The sequence below is a fragment of the Paramormyrops kingsleyae genome, chromosome 10, assembly GCF_048594095.1.
Source record: "Paramormyrops kingsleyae isolate MSU_618 chromosome 10, PKINGS_0.4, whole genome shotgun sequence".
In the NCBI taxonomy this organism is placed as follows: Eukaryota; Metazoa; Chordata; class Actinopteri; order Osteoglossiformes; family Mormyridae; genus Paramormyrops; species Paramormyrops kingsleyae.
In genome coordinates this window covers 8,341,014-8,361,404 of record NC_132806.1, presented here as the reverse complement: position 1 = coordinate 8,361,404, position 20,391 = coordinate 8,341,014, and the positions used below count along the sequence as shown (strand labels likewise).

The 20,391-nt window shown below is 44.0% G+C and overlaps 2 long non-coding RNA genes across 2 annotated transcripts; both read left to right on the top strand.

The window, feature by feature from the left end:
* The first annotated feature begins 145 nt into the window (after positions 1-145).
* Positions 146-4,425, top strand: LOC140593266 (uncharacterized). The gene is made up of 2 exons (XR_011993520.1): positions 146-3,792; positions 3,963-4,425. It is a non-coding gene; the product is annotated as an uncharacterized lncRNA (long non-coding RNA).
* Positions 4,426-11,185: 6,760 nt separating this feature from the next.
* Positions 11,186-18,912, top strand: LOC111844262 (uncharacterized). Its single transcript, XR_011993523.1, has 5 exons — positions 11,186-12,164; positions 12,533-12,805; positions 12,931-13,173; positions 15,780-15,896; positions 16,343-18,912. It is a non-coding gene; the product is annotated as an uncharacterized lncRNA (long non-coding RNA).
* Positions 18,913-20,391: the final 1,479 nt, after the last annotated feature.

Below are 20,391 nucleotides of genomic sequence, written 5' to 3'. Positions count from 1 at the left end.
GTGACTGACAGCTCCATTGCATTGCCTGTATGTTGTTTTTCCTCATTCAGAATCAGAAGAATGGCTAAAGCTGTCAGCTGGAGCGACGACCAGTACTGGGTGACTTGGGACAAGTGGGGAGAGGTGATTGACTGGGGAGAAGAGGAAGAGCTGTGCTCCCCAGCAGAATCACCCTCTGACCAGGCTGACGGTTCCATCGTGTCACACACCCGAAAGCCAATTGCCAAGGCAGTTAGCTGGACGGATGATGTGTATTGGGCAGCCTGGGACAAGTGGGAGGAGATCATCTGCTGGGGTGATGGAGAAGAGTGCTTCCCAGTAACTGCACCCACCAACCAGCCTGGGAGGGATAAGCGGTTAGATGCACATGGGTTGGAGGCCTTTGTGCTAAATAAAAGGACAATCTCCATAAAGCCTGCAGACGACCACCAAGACAGGCTGAAGGTAGGAGCTGTACTGGTAGACCTCTGCCAGTTTGATCTTTATGATGTAAATCAAAGTAATGTTAATTTTGAAATAGTAGAAGTACAGATTGGAGAAGTGATATTGGAGGAGACTGCAGAGAGGGGTTTTGATTCAGCAGTTGAATTGGAAATTATGGATGTAGAGATAGAAGTTGTAGACAGTGAATTCCAGCTGAATGCTGTTAATTGGGACATTGCTGAAACTAAAGTGGATAAACTATCAGTGGAACACCTCAACGTAAATGATCCAGAAGCAGGCAGTGTGAAGGTGTCCACATCAATTGGCAATGCGGTGAAGGTGCCCCTGCAAACAGGGCATGGGAAACAGAAGAAAGGAAAGAACCGGCAAAATTAGAGCCCACTGCCAACCACGAGAGCCGGTGGCTGAAGCTGAACATCCTTCTCAGCCTCTTATTTGAATTTGCCCCATTGAACCATTCACATGCATACTGTACTTATAGCATCTCTAAAATACTTTAAATTGTAAACATGTTTCTTCTCTACATCCATTTATTTCTTATCTATTATGCAATGTAAAGGGAATCTTACTAATAATAATGCTAACTAATAGTAATGTAACTGTTTTGCTTATGTTTGGAAGTCCTGGGTTAAGGATACCTAGCTTAGAACCAGAGTTTTTGTGTGCGTACCTGCCTGTATGTATGCCTGTGTGTGTGTGTGCAAGTGTAACTGTGCATGCCTGTGTGCTTGCGTGCGTGCATCCCTTTCTGCGTGCGTGCCTGTGCGTGTGTGTGGGCCTGTGTGTGTCTGTGGGCCTGTGTGTGTGCGTTTGCCTGTGGTCTTTGCATGGCTATGTACATGCGTGTGTCTGTACCTGTCTGTGTGCGTGCCTGCCTGCGTGCAATTGTGTGTGCGTTCATGCCTGTATGTGTCTGCATGCGTGCAAGTATGTGTCTGCATGCGTGCCTGTGTGTGTCTGCGTGCGTGCCTGTGTGTGTCTGCGTGCGTGCCTGTGTGTGTCTGCGTGCGTGCCTGTGTGTGTCTGCGTGCGTGCCTGTGCGTGCCTGTGTGTGTCTGCGTGCGTGCGTGTGTGTGTGCGTGCCTGTATGTATGCCTGTGTGTGTGTCTGTGTGCAAGTGTAACTGCATGCCTGTGTGCTTGCGTGCGTGCATCCCTGTCTGCGTGCGTGTGTCCCTGTCTGCGTGCATGCCTGTGCGTGTGTGTGGGCCTGTGTGTGTGCGTTTGCCTGTGGTCTTGTGCATGCCTATGTACATGCGTGTGTCTGTACCTGTCTGTGTGCGTGCCTGCCTGCGTGCAATTGTGTGTGCGTGCATGCCTGTATGTGTCTGCATGCGTGCAAGTATGTGTCTGCATGCGTGCCTGTGTGTGTCTGCGTGCGTGCCTGTATGTGTCTGCGTGCGTGCCTGTGTGTGTGTCCGTGCATGCATGTGTGTGCGTGCCTGTGTGTGTCTGCGTGCGTGCCTGCTTGTGTGCCTGCCTGTCTGTGTGCATGCGTCCCTGACTGTGTATGTGCCTGTATGCATGCCTGTGTGCGAGCATGCGTGCCTGTCGGTGTACCTGTCTGTGTGCCTGTGTGTGTCTTCTCCGGAGAGTCGCCACCTTGTCGTGGTGGGGAGGCTTGCGTGTGCCAAAGATCCCGAGAGCGATACCGTCTGGAGCCACGCTCCTGGTAGGGTCACCCTTGGCGGTAAGGTTGAGGGGGAGGTGCCAGACAAAGCGCGACTCAAGAAAGACCTCAAGAGCGGAGCAGGCGGAGGATTGTGTCCAGGCATGCAGGTGGATCACAACAACGGCTGTGAAGGTGGAAGAAGGCTGCAGCAGAGATGGACCTTCAGCTGTCTTGGAGTCCATGCCGTTGATAATAGGTTTGTCTCTGTCAAGGACCGTGTGGTGGCTGTTTATGCCCCAGTCTCCCCACATTAAAAGAAGCCACGCACAGGCGTCCACCTGTTGGGATAAGGTTTGTGGTTCGAGAATTGGCCTCTTCAGCCATCTGAAGATCCACAATAAGGACCCCCCAGGTGGACCATCCTACTCGATTCCGAGTGATCGCCGATGATGCCTGTGTGTCTCTGTGTGCATGCATGCCTGTATGCCTGCGTACGTGCGTGCCTGTGTGCATGAGTGCCTGCCTGTGTATGTGCGTACCTGTGTGCACCATTCACACCTATGGTCAACTTGGTAACTCCAGTTAACCTCAGTATGTTCCCAGAGGCGGGTGGCACGGTGCTGCAGTGCTTAGCACTGTCGCCTCACATCTCTGGGACCTGTGTTTGAGTTTCTGCCAGGGTTCCATGTGTGCAGTTTGCATATTCTCCCCGTGTCATCATGGGGTTCCCCCCCACAGTCCCAAAACATGCTGTGGGGAACTCAGGTTAGAGGGATGGTGGAGAGGGCAAATCAAACACTGAAACTGAAATTGGCCAAAATTTCAGAGATGACGGGCCTGCCCTGGGTCGATGCAGGAAGGCCGATGCGTGTTTTGTCTCCCTCACGATATGTTACACTGGAGACCGTGGATGGGGATTTGCTGACTTATCTGACAGGTCTGCGGTGAGCGACAGGTGCAGCCTGGGACCAGGTTCGTGCCAATTGGAGGAATGCGGACGGTAAGCCGTTACAAGCTGTGACACCGCTCGAACCTGGGAACTGGGTGTTAGTTCGTGACTTGAGAGGGAAGAGATGGACCACGTCGAGATGGAGGGGACCACACCAGGTCCTGATGGTGACCCCTCACGCAGTGAAAGTGGAGGGAATCGACGCTTGGGTCCATCGGGTCCACTGCAGACGCGTGTCCGACCCTGGTGGTTCCTTCGAGACTGGCCCCCGAGAGGGTCACAATTGTGTGGAATCTACGGGATTCCATACACCAATCATGATATGGCAGTCCTAAATCAAACATGCCCCGGCTCTTTGTCTGTCATGGCTGCTCTGCTGACTGCGTGCCTATTCACGGAGCAGACGGTCTCTTAGTCGAACTGAGCAATGGTTTGGGGTTTATTCCATCCCTTGGTGTAGCAGACCTTCAGACAGAGGTGGCTGCCCTGCAGACTGCAGTTGAAAAAGTGACCAGTCAGACATTTGACACTGTAAAGGCCGTTAAAGGTGAATTATCCACAGTGAAGCAGGTAGCTCTGCAAAACCGTGAGGCATTGGATCTCCTATTAACTGAGAAAGGTGGTGTTTGTGCTATAGTGGGGAAAGAATGTTGCGCGTACATCCCTGATTCCTCTCAGGCTGTGCAGGATCTAGAGGACGCAGTGCACAAACAGCTGTCTGAGATACATGAAGAGCATGGCCTGTTTGAGTACATCTGGGACAATTGGTTCTCCTCACTGATTCCGGGGTGATTAAACCATTAGTTTTTAGTATATTGCTTTTGCTTGTAGTGTTGCTACTAATCATATTGCTAGTTCTGTCTTTTCAGGCAAAACCTCTTACTGTATGTTCCTGCGGGCTCCCTCTTTTCCATACGTGGATGATCCTCCCATTCCTGCCTGGCTCTACGGGCCTCAGCCCCCGGTCGTCATCAATGTCACCAGCAACACCAACACCGCTGGTGACTCGTGTTCCATCCAACCGCCACCGGCCCGCTTCTACCCGTTGCGCTTTCGTCCGGAGGACTACTACACCGTGGACTCTGATTATTTGTGAACAGCGCGGATCTCGCGTGTTCAAAAGCGGGGAGTGTAGAAGAACAATTGGACATTGGTAGGCCCGGGAGGGGAGGCATATTGGGTCTGTTATGTCTTAGGCCTTAGGCAAGAAGAGATTGTTTTGAATACTGCTCTACGTTTGAGCTCCATTTGTTGGTGTTTTGTGACCAATCAGGGCTTAGAAGTCCTTATAGGGAATTGGGAGTTATGCTTTACCAACTGGTTGCTCTGTGTGTTCGGGGTACTTGGTACCGAGCGCCAGAGTGTGACGGGAGCGTTTGTTGGAATTGCTGGAATAAAAGAGATTTTCTTTACTCACCAAACTGAGAGGTCCAGACTTTTGTATTCTAGGTAACTCTCTGCGTTATCACAGTGTAAAAAAATCTGTAAAATAAGTCAAAAGTCTGGCAGCAGGCGTGTCAGACAAAAGCTGTTAACGGTGAAAAATATTTTCAGAAAAGATGATTAAAAACTGTTAGAATACAGTAACTTTAACTGATAGGAACACAAATTTATACCATACTTCAACAGGTTTTGTAAGTTTTCTGACACATTAAGTAAGTTTAATAAAATTTTTCAAGGTTGAATGATTATCTGTGTAAAAATAAGTTGTTAAATCACTAAATATTTTTGTTAAAAAAAAAGGATAACTCAATTTTAATTAAATACCCTGTAAAACATTTAATTTAGCCTGTAATTTGAAGGTTTTTAAGCTATAACTAAACATAAGCCTTGTCTGGTTTTGGAAGGACCAGTTATCTATATGTACCACATAAACTATCTTGCCACCTGGTGCATGTTGTCCTGATGTGTCGTCTGACTGTTGTGAAGGACAAAAAAAAGCTTTTTCCTGACACACCTTCCAAATAATCTGTTAGCACAAATCTGTTAGCGTCTGATAGTTTTTTAGAGACGTGGTAACCTTAAGATTTTACTTGATCCTGTAATTCACCAACAGTCATCCTTGGGGATTTTTTTCCTCTCTTACAATCCTCCTCACTGTAAGTGGGGAAAAACAATCTTGGGTCCTCTTCCAGGGGGCTTCCAGTTGTTGTCCACTTTTTTATTATTGCCCTAACAGTAGAAATGGGCATTTTAACAGTGGATCTTCCTGCTGTTGTCTTGGCAGATGTATCTGCCATTTCATTCCCCTCAACTCCTATATGGGCTGGCACCCAAACAAAAGTTAAATAAGCTCCTGATTGTAGAAGACTGTCTGCTAGCTGTACTATTTCAAATATAATATGCTGTCTGGATTCTGAATGACACCTTTTAATGCTGAACTGGAATCAGAAGCAATTACTGGAATCTTACGCTTATTGCCTTCCACCCAAAGCAGAGCCAAACATATTGTGACCAATTCTGCTGTGTACACACCTCAGTCATGTCAAATCTTGTAGCGGTTACTAATTTTAGCCATGGAATTACATAGGCAACTACCACTCTCTTATCATTCTTCTTAGATGCATCTGTATACAGAGTTACATCTTCTCTGTATTTTTCCACCACATATCACAGCTCTCCACCCTCTATCTATCCACAACACCTGCCCTCTTCTCTTCCAATAGCCTCAAGTCAACAGACAATTCTTTAAGTATCCATGATGGTTTTGTTGGAAAGACTACAGTGAGACTTATTTTAAATGAATTCAATTTCATTTCCTTCACGTTTCATTTAATCATCCAACCATAACTTCTCACTAAACCCTTCTCTCACTCTTGACATTGCACTTTCACTGTGACCCCTCAGATTTGCCCAATACACCAGGCCCAGTTGACCTCTCCTAAGGTGGAGGGGCATCTCCTCCATCTCCACCTGGATGGCTGCCACAACAGAGCCTTAGCGCTTGATTTTGGTTCACATCCAGCTTATTAAGTAATGTTTTAGTCACAGATCCATACACTATGCTTCCATAATCGAGTACAGACCTAATCAGTCCCGTGTAGATCGTATTTAAGGCGTCCCACTCCCTCCCCATTCCACTCCACATAAACACCTCATTACATTTAACACTTTCTTACATTTGTCAATCATTTTTTGTACATCCATTGACTTTGTTAGTCTTTTATCAAACCATATACCCAAATATTTATAATATTCAACCCTTTCTAGTTCAGTTTCAGACAATTAAATCTTCTGATTCGTAGCTATTTCCTTTCTGGAAAAAAAGGGGTCTTAGTTTTATCCAGTGAAATCCTAAAACCGCATTGAAGGGCCCATTTCCCACTGCATTAACTGCCTGCTGCATCTTATTTACCACAAATTCTCTTTTCCATATGGCACCGGGGTTTTGGCAGATATTACACCTTTCGACAGGTAGTTTTACAGTTTTTCTCGATTGCTTAAACACACTTCTTGAAACTATGCCTCGTATTCTCAAAACAGTAAACACAAATCCATAACGTCTCACCCAATTTCCCAAACATCGTATTTTCAGGTCAAAATGAAGCTCTACACTCAAAACCATTCACTGTTGCTGAAAAACCAAACTTTGCCCACAGACATCACACACAAGGCCTCAAAACACACACACTACAACATAGTCTTACACATTGGTGCAATAAATTAAAAACAATATTGCCAAAGCTGGCAAGTTATGTTGCTTGTGGTTCTTCCCCTCAAAAATCTTTTCACATGATGAACACAAAAGACGCAACCAATGTATATACAGTGACACATTTTTATTCATGTACTATACAGTACAACACACACCAAAAACATTATTCCACCTCAGCATCCTGTCTTTGGTCTGGATCAGGCCAGAGAATCTCATCCACATCACAGGCTATATTGGCCCTAGCCAGGCAGCGGGGGTGAAATCCTCATGCATGCCTGATCCACCCCTGGCATGCATCTACTGATATGTCTAGGCAGGCTTCTTCCATGGCCTGGAGGAGGTGAACACGGACATAAGGTTCTGTCGTACACTTTCCACCGCCATGCCGAAAATAACTCCTCTATCGGGTTTAGAAAGGGAGAGTATGCAGGCAGAAAGATGTTAGAAAACCTTGGGTTATTGGTAAACCAGTCATGAACCAGAGCAGCGCGATGGAAGCTGACGTTATCCAGCCTCACTACGACAACGTAATGAGGCTGCTCTGGCTGTGTTGGTTCCCTGTAGTCCAGCTGGAACATATGTTGTCTTAGACCATCAAGAAAAGCAAGGAGAAGCATAGTGTTATAGGGTCCTAGAATGGCATGGCGGTGGAGTACCCCTCGTTGGCTGATGGCTGCGCACATAGTGACATTCCCTCCACGCTGACTAGGGACATTTACAATAGCCCGATGGCCAATTATGTTCCTCCACCTCGTCCTCCCTGATGTCCTGGACCTCCTTCTACTCCTCTTCCTCGACCTCCTCCTTTGCATCTCTTTGGATCCATTGTTTCAAACCTGAATGAGCTGACTTTGGCCCTTTTATCTATCCATCAAAGTTTCTGATTGGTGTGTGATAAATTTTGACTCCTAGTGTTTCCACTTGGTTAATTGTGTGCTAACTGAGCTTAAACTCTGCTGACTTAAGTTAACATTATTGAATGCTAGTGCTTTCTAAATGACCACATGGTGTAAGCACTGAAAAATTTAGGGATTTGTGTGTAGAGTTTTGCAGTAACAGTTCACCAAATCTGACTCATGTGTTAAAGCAGGGGAATAGTGTTTATAGTTCAGGGAAATGGGTGTGCTTTTTGAAAAATAGCATTATGGTTTTGAAATTTTAGTTCAAAAGATTGGTTATAGTGTTTTAGCAATCGAGAAAAACTGTAAAAAATTGCCTTTTGGGATCTCCTCAGCACCTGAGCACTTCCAGCTGAGAATATTTCAGATTGTTTCAGGGACACCAGGAACACTGGGTCATGGTGATGACATTATGGTGTTTGGCAAAGACCAGCTGGATCATGACGATAGACAATGCGAAGTTCACCAGAAGTTTGATAATGCTGGACTCACTCTAAATGAAAAACATGAGTTTGGGGTGAATTATGTGAACTTCCTGGGACATAAAATAAGTGATGAAGGGACTGAGGCAAACCCAGATAAAATTAAAGCCATTATCAACTTCAGAGTACTGAAGGAGTGAGACACTTCATTAAAAGCAATGGTAGGCCGGGGGGGGGGGGGAAGCATTGTGGGACGGTTGTTATGTCTTAGGCCTTAGGCATGAAGATGTTTTAGAACTGGTACTGCATGTCCTTGCCTTGCAGCAGCCTGCACATAGTCAGTTTCACAAGCCAAAAGACCTTGGAGAGTCAGGCAGCAGGAAACTCCTGGGGGGGGGGGGCACCTACATGAAGGGATTCGAAACTGCTGCAAATGGTTAGGCCCAGGGCAGTGTACAGAATGTTGTAGAACTAGAATGGAGTTGCAGTGTTATATGGTACAGTTTACTATAAGTGTATAAGCACGATTTATCATGCATCCACAGTATATAAGCTTGATAGTAGAAGCCCATTGGGAAAATACCATATTTTGAGTACTGGGCGGGTGCTAGGTGAAAGGTTATATGTTTGTTAATTATGTTTGTTGTGTGTTTAAAGCTTGGTATTCTATGACCAATCAGGACTTAGAAGTCCTTGTAGAGGATTTGGAGTTAGAGTATATTAACTTATTTATTCTTGTGTAGCCAGAACGCTGTGCTGGATTGCAGAACAAATGAGAAAACTTTGCTCACCATCTGCAAGGTTTGGAGTCTGATTCGTAGTTCTACCAAGGGGGTGTTAGGATAATTAGAAAGGTTGAATAGATCATTTTTCCTTCCACAGGGATAGTGAACTATGTTGGCAAGTTTTCTCCCTGCCTGCCCAATCACACAAAGCCTTTGAGGGACCTATTGGAAAATGACAATACCTGGACAATGGACATAGAGCAAAAGAGGATGCTTTAGGGGAAGTAAAGAAGGAACTCAGCTCCCCAGCTGTGTTAGTGCAGTACAGTGCAAAAAGAGAAACTGGTGTCAGCAGATGCATCATCATATGGCTTCGGAGGAGAGCTAATGCAGAAACAGCAGATGTAGAATACAGACCAGTAGTGTACTTACCCAGGAGTCTGACACCCACTGAAACCCAATATGCAGAAATCGAAAAACAGCCCCTTGCCACGACGTAGGCGTGTGAACGCCTGACTGCATATTTCTTGAGTTTTGACTTCCCGGTGCATACAGACCACAAGCCTCTGATCTTGCTAATCTCTTGAGTACTTGATGATTTACCTCAGCGAACACTCAGACTGAGACTGAGGGCGATGAGATTCAAGTACAGAAGCATTCACGTTGCAGGAAGACAACTGGGGACAGCTGATGCATTGGCACTAGGAGAGTAACACACTGGAAAGGCAGTGTGCATTGATCATGTCATGGAGCGCATACCAGCACTAAAAATGAAACTAGAACAGATTAGATACATGCAGAACAAAGACAGAACCATGAGACAAATAAGTGTCTTCATGGACAGAAGCTGGTCTATGTACAGGAAAACAGTCCCAGATAATCTCTTACCATACTAGCTGTACAGACTGGATATTCATGTATCAGAGGATATCCTGCTGAAGGGAGAACAAGTCCTTAGTCTGGCATCCATGTGCAGAGAGATGCCTGAAAAAATTCACCAGGGACACTGTGACATGACAAAATGCATCGCCAAGGCGCAACAGTCCATGGCCTGGCCTGTCCTTCAGCTTAGGGAAGGAAAATAAGGCTGTTTACTGTATGTTTACAAGAAAGTAGTAATGCTGTTAATGTTTACAGAAAAGACACACTGCCGTTACAGTACTGTTTTGTTCTATTACTAGCAGGATAAGACTGAAAAGAAGAGTAAAGCAATACAGTGATTCCCTATTGCGGAAGTTACGTTCCAGACTTTAAATACCCCTCCCACACGCTTTAAGAGCGATAGGTGCAGAAAATCCACAATATAGAAAGACCATATAAATAAACATTCTTTTATCATTTAAGCCTTAAATTGTAGGGCTTAAAACAAAACGAAAAGTTCACAAAAAGTTTGCTCACAACAATTGGACCACAAGCAAGGTACGTGATACGCAGAGAACTGTGATGCATTGGGGAAAAATCCACGGTATAGCGGGGGCGTGACAGTTGAACCGCGATATAGCGGGGGATCACTGTATGTTAATTCATTAAAGTGGGAGGTGTAGTACATCCATGTCAGGACACTAGGGGGCACTAAAGTATTGGGGAATTGGACATACAGCGAATTGGAAGTAAATAAAATAAGTTCACAGTTGTCGTTGTTGTCTGTTTGAAATTCCAAGATTCACAACAGAACATTATACAGTTTCTGAGTAGGAACATTGTTTTACATTAAAGCAAGTAATTCCATTGGGTGTTTGAGTTATGAAATTAATGACTGGAATCTACCCAGGCAAAGGTCTTTCATTTTGATATAATAACCTGTGGAACTGAATTTGTATTCAAACGAAAATAAAAAAGAAATTTTCTTTCTTGGAAAAGAACTATCTGTTTGACTGTATGCTTATCATTTGTTGGCAGTTTATCTATGTGTGTTGCTATGGTGACTATGTCTAAAACCAACATCTCTTAAGTTACTTTAACAAATCAGGCTATGTGACTGGTTCACTGAGACCTATAATTAGACTCTGAATGTATCTGTGGTTAGTGACATCACTAACAGAAGCATGAGGCCAAAGGGCAGGAGGGGAACAAGAGCTTTCGAAAAAACAAGTAAGTGACAGTATAAACTTTGCAGTTGATATTTTAACACCAGAGTACATTGGGAAATATTAGAGTAAAATGATAAAATGTAATTATATTATACATTTTAGATTAATTTGCTTTCCTGATGCAACTTCATCTTCCTCTGGGTTTCAAACCTTCAGAGACAGTACTGCAGCCTTTATTACACAAAGCAATTTAACTTCTAAAAATACAACTGGATAAAATGTAAGCAATACCTTTTTAACAATGACGCCATAATTTCACTGGAGTGTATATAAGCAATCTGTTGCTCACAGAGTTAACTCTCTGTAGACACGCACATAGAGCCCCCAAGACCGAAGCCTAAATTGCAAGTTTTATTTTTTGGGGGGGGGGGGGGGGGGGTTTATAAATAGAGCTGTGAACCCTGCTCTCTGCTGTTTCCTCTTCTGTGTCACTTAGTTGCATTTTCTGTGCTCTTATTCTTCATGGGACATTAAAGAGCAGGACGCTGTGACACCACAGTGACTTTTTACACATACATGTCTCACTGCAGCCACTTTCTGCATCTCATTCTGTTCCTGTTGCAGCTACAGTCTACAGGACACTGCCAGAGAAACCAGTTGAGTGGTGACAGAAAGCTGTTTTCAGGACTAAATTCCCATATGTGAGACAGAATGAGTCTTCAGCTGCATCCTGAATTAATCTCAATATGTCACAGAATATGCTTATAAAGCAGGGGTGGCCAATCTTATGCATTAAGGGCCACAGTGTATGCAGATTTTACTGCAATTCCCTAATTAGATTAATTAGAGGACTGGTTGGCTGAAGAGTCCTCAGACCTGCGTTTGAACAGCTGACCAAAAGGTTATCCCAGAAACCTGCAAACACACTGGCCCTTTGTGGATAAGATTAGCTACCCCTGTTATAATCTGTACCTTGATAGATTAGAGAGAATCTAAAGAGGAGTCCAATCATTTATATGTGAAACATCCACTGTCATTACCAGCTTTAATCATATCAGTGTAACAATGTTCATATTCAACCAAACCAAATTCTGAGGGAAAATTAAAATCAGTGATGACAAAAATGAAGTAGTGCTTCGTGTAAATATTTCATTTTCATTCTCCATTTCAGTATATACTGTGATGATATGTAAATGTCACAAGGCGTACATTTTAAACCCATTAACTGAATGCGAAGGTAACAAAACGAAGACACACATAGAAAGTATTGTACAGTAATGGAAAAATGTAGTGCTATACTCAGCATCCGGTCACATGACAGCTTTGATCTGAGGTGCCACATTTCTCGTTGAACTCCTGCTCAGTACGAGTATCGATATGGACAATCAAGCACATTTACTCTCCTGGGTTATTTTGTCTGTCCTCTCAGGTAATGTTTCTGATAACTCTTCTATGAGAAACATAATTTGTTAGTGCTGGTTGTTAGAAATATCAGACTTGATTTACACAAATTCGAACTCAGGTTATTGTTTGAAATAAGTAATTTCATTGAGCACTGATTCAATGAAGATACAAACTCTCACAAACTGAGTTTGTCCATGTGAAACACATGTGACGGAAATAGACAACTGACATGTATGACAATGTAACATGAACTTGTACAATGCATATAGTTGCACAAAAATGCTAAATTAAGTAAAGGTGATAGTTTTTACTATCTAATTATCTATGTTTAAAAAGGTTATAGAAGCTTGTTTTAATTTTGCTGGCTAATGAAATGTGTTTGTTGTCCTGAAGGTGTGACCAGTGTAAATCTGCAATGCTGCAGCACAGGAGAAACTGTTTATATGCAAATACCAGACAGCAGTATAGAGGCTGTACAATGGAAATATGGTAACTACACTGTCGCTACTAGTACAATTAGGTACAAATCCTCAACTGAAGTTTTTCAAAATTTCACACTTAAAATTACTAACATCCAGAAGAACTGGAGTGGTGACATTACTGCATATGGCTATGATTCGAATGGGAAACATGTGCTGACAGAGACACATCATTTGGTGGTGCTGGGTATGTTTAAAACTTCTCATTCCTGGTTTGAAACTGATATGCTCATTATATTAGAGATTTCTAATTGTAGCTTAAAAATATCTTTAGGACAGTATCTATCCTTTTTGTTCATCTGTTATTTTTAGGTCACCCTGTGGTTGAATTCCTCACTTGTGCTCATGGCACATCTGTGTTTTACTGTTCTGATGACAATGGGGATGATACTCTGTACACATGGACTGTCAGAGATGATGTCCTGGGTGAGGAGAAGGTATTCAGTAACAGCAGTAAACACATTTCTGTGGAGGTGCTTTCAGGAAGCGTCCACTGCACTCTGAAAACGAAGAGCTGCACTGTTCAGAGTGAACCTGTCAGCTTTAACTGTACAAGTAAGTTTAATTAACCAATTCATATACATTCATTATAGTGTGTGTGTGTGTGTGTGTGTATACACACACACATCACACATACAGTTTATACAGCACTGTGCAAAAGTCTCACACACAATAAAAACTACTAAGAATTTCTTCTGTTCTCCATAAAGTTACTGGTATCTAGTTGGATGGCTAGATGATCACTGCTTCAGTTCACAAACCTCTCTGCAGAGCCTCCCCAGCCATTCCATGTGTTTATTAAATTTCACCACCAGCTCATCTAATTAATTTAATTAGTTAAAAAACTCAGTGAGATATTGAATAGCAATACAAAGTTTGCTAATACATGGGTGTATTGTATGGTTGCTGCAAATACTGGCATGATTTTAGCAGACGTTGTGAAATGGCTAAACTGACACCCTTTCACAGCCATAATAGCATACAGCTACACACCAAAATTAAAATCATTTAAACATCATTTCTTTGACCACCTAAGACTTTTGCACAGTACTGTGTATGTATGTATGTGTGTATGTATATATACATACAAACACCCGTCATCTTTTACTGCTCTCAAATAGTCAAACTCAAATATCTTTGTTATATTATATTATATATAACATTAACAGACATGTGTCAGTTAAAACCATTTAATTTATGCACTAAATGTGAAAGGACAATTTCCCCAAAGGGATCAATATAGCACCTGTCATGCCCGGCTCGTCCGATCCTCGTGTGTGCCACGCCCTCCTCATTACCTTGTCCTGTCCACCCCGAATAAACCCGTTCCTTTGATCTTCGTCTCGATCTGCCGGATCATTCCCCGCGTCCTGCCTGGTCATAACAGAATGACGGATCTCGGGAAGAAGACGCCTCAGCTCACCATAGCTGAACTCGGCGATCTCGTTGACGAGGTCGTTTACTGGCTACAACAGCCAGAAATTCAGGAAGACCCCGCAGCTCGCGCCTTAGCGATCCACACGGGGGATATCTTGCCGGAGATATCCCCTAGAAAGGACGCCTTCCTAGCCGAGGAAGTTCGGCTTAACTTGCGGCAGCTCTGGACGATGGCAGCTGAGGCCAATAAACTGCAGGTGGTCATCGGAGCCACCCGCGGTGCCACAGACTACCATTAAAAAGAAGAAGAAGAAAAGCCGGAGACAACCGGAGCTGCTCGACATTCGCCTGGGAGCTGCAGTCCTCTTACCTGATTGCCTCGTTGTGGCTGCTGCCTTCGCCTCGGGCATCACCGCCACCGTGAAGCTGCCCTTGCAGGCAGCCTCCCTGCTCCAGGGAACTCATCTGGCGCTGAAAGGGGCCAGGGCAGTATGGGACGCTATCCCGCGGGCTCTGAAAGGGGCAATGCCGGCACGTGAGGCACCGTCCCTGGACCCGCTGACTGAGGAACTCGACCTCCCACCGGCAGACGCCAGCGCAGCCCTACTGCTTGACTCACCGGCGCCACCTGTCCTGTCCGTCTCGCCTGACTCGCCAGCGCCCCCTGCTGGCCATGAGTTGGCGGTGCCCGCTGTCGCTGCTACGCCTGCTGCAGCCGCTACGCCCGAGGCACCGCTTGCCGTCTCGCCCGTCCTGTCTGCCTTGCTCGTCCTGCTCACCTCGCCTGTCTCGTCAACACCCCCTGCTGGCCGAGAGTCGGCGATCGCTACTGCGGCGCCCCCTGTTGGCCGAGAGTCGCCGTTCGCTGCTGCACCGCCCGAGTCGCTGGCTGCACCGCCCGAGGTCCCGGCGCCGCCTGCAGCCCCGCCTCCGCCTGCAGCTACGCCCGAGGTAGCTGCTGCGCCTTCGCCTGTCGCCATGCCAGAGGTAGCTGCTGTGCCTCCTCCGCCTGCCGCCACGCCCGAAACCCCGGCCGTGCCACCTGGTTTGCCCGAGGCCCCGCCTCCGGCTTCTGCTTCGCCCCCTGCAGCACTTGAGGTTCCGGTGCCACCAGTGACTCCTACCCCTGTGACCCCAGTCCATGTCCCCGAGGAGGTCCCGGACCTCTCAGCCGTTGCTCCCTTCCTCTTGGTGGAGCAGGAACTTGAATGGGACCCCGTGGGGACCTCCCTGCTGTCGCCTCTGCCCTCGTCCAGGCGGGGTTGATCCCAGCCCGAACCCTGCCTTTCGGTGTCCCGAAAGGGCAGGGGACACCTCCGCAGGGGTCGTGACCCACCCGCCCTGCCCCCTGGATCGCCCTTGGTCGCCTTGGCTGGGGCTTGGGGGGCGCCTGCGGGTCCTGCGCCTCCTGGTCGGCGGTCGCCTGCGGGTTCCCCCGCTTCAGCCCCTCAGTCTCCTGCGGGTCCCCCCGCTCTGGAGCATCGCCGGACGGCGCCTTCCCCGGCTCTGGCTGCTCTGTCGCCTGCTGCGGCTTCCCCCTCCTCCTTGCCTTCGCCAGTGTACCCTCAGGCTCCTTCGTTGGCTCCCCTGGTGCCCCCCCGACTCCCTCCTTGTCCCCTTCGTCTGTCCCTTAGCCTGTCTCCTTGCCCCCTGCGTGGTCCTCTCCTGCTCTCGGAGGGGCCGCAGGATATTTTAAAAATATTTTACAAATGATTAACAATAACAGTTTCTGAAAACATTGCTGAAAGCTGATAAATTACCTTTGATTTTGTGTCTGTCCACAGAAACTCCCACTCCCTGGGGTCTGACAGCTCTGACCGGCGTCTCTGTCTTGATACTGTGCCTGACTGTGGCTGGGATCTCATTCTGCTTTCTAAGATGGTACAAGAAACACCATTTAAGTAAGTAGTGCATTTCAAAACACACCTTTTCCAGAAATACCTGAATTAGCACGTCTGGCATTATACTTTCTGGCATTCCTAAAAAAAAAAAAAAGCACTTTTCCAACAGAGTATTAGATCGATGGTATTCATAGCCTTGGTTTTATTGAGCTAGTATCGGGAAAAATTCATTGTGGAGTCTTAAAGCACTTATGTAAGTCGCTCTGGCTAAGGGCGTCTGCCAAATGATGTAAATGTAAATGTAAATGTATACAGTATGTTAATACCATTTTATTAAATATCCTTTACCTTTTGTCTAAAGCTTGTGATTTAAAAAATTTAGTGAATAGTTAAATATCATTGTATATGAATTAGACCATTATACATGCACATACATGTTTTAAAATAATCTATACATTTCCAGTCGGGGTATATTTTAGCTAGCTACCTTTCATTTTGTTTTTTAGGCACTAAGTCAGAAAATTCCAGGGTCTCACCAAGGCCAGTTAATGAAGATATTACTGAAGTTGTTTACAGAGAAGTCAGTTGCAAAGCAGCGCAGATGATTTAAGTTCAACTAAAGAATCAGAGTGATTATACCGTCTTGTATATCTTGCTGGTAATGCAGGATTTTTGGGATGTGCTCCGGAGCCATACAATACTGAACAATGGATATGTGTATTAGATCTGTGTTAGGATGAGCTATTATTTGAATACTTTTAAAACTAATTCAATACAGACTTTATGCAGAAAGCTGGTATATGTATAGATAAAGGAAGTGAAACTACTCAAGTGTCAGTTGAGTAGTGCTCCAGCCTTTCTGGGCTTATAGGGACTGTGGGGTCTGCAGCTTTGTCTCTGAATATGAACATTGTTACACTGATATGATTAAAGCTGGTAACGACAGTGGTTGTTCCACATAGGGTGACCACCTAATCCATGTCAGGAGGGACACTATGAGCTACTTCAGCTTTTACGAACTACTTTAAAGCTGAAAGGATTCTGTGCTCTGCTAAAATGTTTGGTTAGTTCCTAGATTGAAAGACTCATCCAGCTGTTTCGCATTAACATTACTGACACATATGCATGATTATAGGAGACTGACCAATCAGCATACGGCAAGAACCCAGTGCTTAAGTGAAATCCTGGTCCTTTTAATTGAAATGTATGAAATGGTAGTTTACAAATCCTGTTGTAGCTCATAGTGTCCCTCCTGACATGGATTAGGTGGTCACCCTAGTTCCACATATAAATGATTGGATTCCTCCCAGGCCATTGATATTAATGTGCACATATAATTATGTAAAGACAATATCTGGAAGAGCTGCAGTATTCAGAGTGAACATGTCAAAGAGTCCTAAACAAGATTGATTATTAAACATCTTTATGGGCCATGTGCAACAGGAATGCTTGTCTGTTTGCTACACTTGGTTACAAGAAAACTAGAGATAATACTAAACAGTGCAAAAATAGAGTATATGCTTCTGATAAAAGTGCAGTAACAGAGCCATAATGTGTAGATACCACAAGTATGACATATGGACGATTCATATATTTTTAAAGTATTTTATTAATACAGTGAAAACCACTTACAGTGATCATGGTTATAGTGATCAACTGCTTATATGGATCAAAAAGCTTGGGACACAATCATTCCTGTACAAATACCGTTTAAATCATTTGCTTATAGTAATCAAGTGGTCTGCTTCCAGTGTTAATTTTGGGTCTTTTTAAACAGGACAACATATTGAAAAAGTAAGACAGCGGTTATTCTTTTTTTCTTTACTTTGATAGCCCTACTTTGCCTTGCGGTAACCCATCTACTGCTGGCTAGCTACCTGAGGCTAATGCTGTGTGCACAGAAAACATGACGGGAAAAAGAATGTTATTCTCTCTCAATGACAAATATAGATTCATCAAAGCTTATGATAAACCGCCAAAAATGAGCCACTGAGATGCAGGAGCGAAACTACTACAGTATAAGCGTTTTGAGACAATTTAATGTTGTGAAAATGCAACATGTAAATAAAATTTAACTGAATATTTATGTACAATACTGTACTGTACTATAACATATTTGAATTATTCACAGTTCAGTAATTTAATTTGTACAGTACCGTTATTTGAAAAGCATTTGAAACAGCTGTACTGTATTTTGAAATAAATAAAATAAATAAATCAAGTCAATAAAAATTACATAAATAGCGAAGCTCTCCATTTTATTACCTTATTTTCCTATAATAAATATACATATGTCAGATGGTAATCTGTCTGATACAAAGAAGAAAAAAATCAGTTATAATGATCATCTGGGGCGGCACAGTAGCGCAGTGGTTAGCGCTGCTGCTGCCTCACAGCAAGAAGGGCCAGAGTTTGGTCCTGGCTCCTTTCTGTGTGAAGTTCGCACGCTCTCCCTGTGTTCACGTGGGTTTCAGCTGGGGGCTCCGGTTTCCGCCCACGGTCCAAAAGTGTGCAGGGCAGGTTGATTGATGAGTCTAAGTTGTGTGTGCGTGTGCCCTGTGGTGTGTTGGCGACTGCCCACATCACATTGTTCCCAGGATAGGCTCCGGTGACCCTAGTTGGGATTAAATGGTGATGGTGATGGTTGGATCATCTGCTTATAGTGATAAATTTCACCCAGACAGACGTGATCACTATAAGTGGCTTCAACTGAACCATTGACAAACACATCTAAGGTAAAACTATTTAATTCTGACTGGTAATCATTTTTTTGAAAAAAGATTTCTTGATCATTTATAAATCTAAGCACTTGTGTGTTTTGCAGAAGCTTGTCCAAGTTTATAAACAGGTTATAAAGACATTTCTGAAAATATTGTTGAGCACTGATAAATCACTTTTGGTTTTGTGCCTGAAAAAAATAACAGAATCTCACGGCACACAGGGAAAAGCTGGTATGTTGATGCTCTGATCGGTGTCTATGTCTTGCATCAGTAGCTGGGATTTCATTCTGCTTTCTAAGATGGCACAAGAAATACAGCTTAAGTAGGATTTTCATATATTTGGATGGGTTCTGGTTAGTTTTCTTTTCATGAGATTTAAGAAAATGTACAGTCTGCACTTGCCGGGTCCTTTGCCCTTTTGCGCTTTCCATAGCACCCCCACACCCGTCCCCCACCTTCCGCCCCCCCCTCTCTCGTTTATCAGCCACCTGACAAGCATCCGCCCAGCAATGGAAGAAACACGGCAAATGCTCGCAAATGTCTCTGTATACCTGTATGACTAATGCTACTACACGGGATTGGGTGTTAGATATGCTAGTACTATTTGTGCCAGGTCAGATTCGGTCTCAAACTGTCAGATACGGGCCAGGCTCTGGCATTAATTTCAGGCCTGTGTGTGTGTGTGTGTGTGTGTGTGGTCATGTATATATTACATAAAAATCTGGGTGCCACTTTACAATAATGGTTTATAATCTGGTTATTAATCATGTTCTAACACTTTATTAATAGACAATTTTAAAAGTCATGATACTGTTTTCTTTTTATTACTGAGTTCCTACCATTTATACTGTAAGTGGCAAAAGGGAGCCTTATTATAAAGTGGTACCAAAATCTGTTATTTTGACCTAGTGGGACATTTTTTGGGGATTTTATAAAAGTCTGTAATGGCAACCAAAAAGCAAAAAATGCCAACCATTGTATTTTGTTTGGTTACTTATGGTTAAGGTTAGGGCTGGGTAGGGGTTAAGGTTGTTACAGTTGGGATTAGGGTTTTGCTCATAGAAATGAATTGATGGTCCCCACAAAGACATGAATATATACATCTGTGTGTGTGTGTGTGCGTGCGCGCACATGCATGTGTGTTTGTGATAATTTCAAAATGCTTCAGGGAACATTCCTTGTATTTTGTTTTTTCGAATTCATGACAGAAGATCCCAGTTTCTTACCAACACCAGTTAATTAAGACATTGTTTACAATGAAGTCCGAATTGTAAAGCAGCACAGATGATTTACGGTTCAATAAAAGATGCATAATGCTGTTAATTGCACTTGTATACCTTGTATAGCCTGCCTCGTACAACAATCCTAAGTCAACAATCGAAGGATGTATTAATGCTACTGTAATCTGAATTTTTTATGTAAATACTGTTTGATCCATATATGATGTTTTTTTCCCTCAAAATATGTCTGAAAAAGTGGTGTCGTCTTATATTTCGGGCCTAGACAAAAAAAGTGAATAGATGGCGCCAAATACAATATTTTGTAAAGAGTGTTTGTATTACCGTAATACAAAATTATCATACATTTTTTTGCGTAAGAGTGAAAAAGCATGAGCGTCACGCCAGATGTGTGAGACCTGGCAACCCTGGTAATACGTGTTTAGCCTGTATCCCTGAGTGTCGTGTATATTGTTGGCTTTCCTGGTTGTGCTGCTGCTAGTATTAAACAGTTAGTGGGTCTTAATAAAGACAGTAACATTTATTTTAAAAGGGCTGTCATATCATTTATTAATATGGCTCAGCCTTTCTCCATAATACGTTTTTTTACCCTCTTCA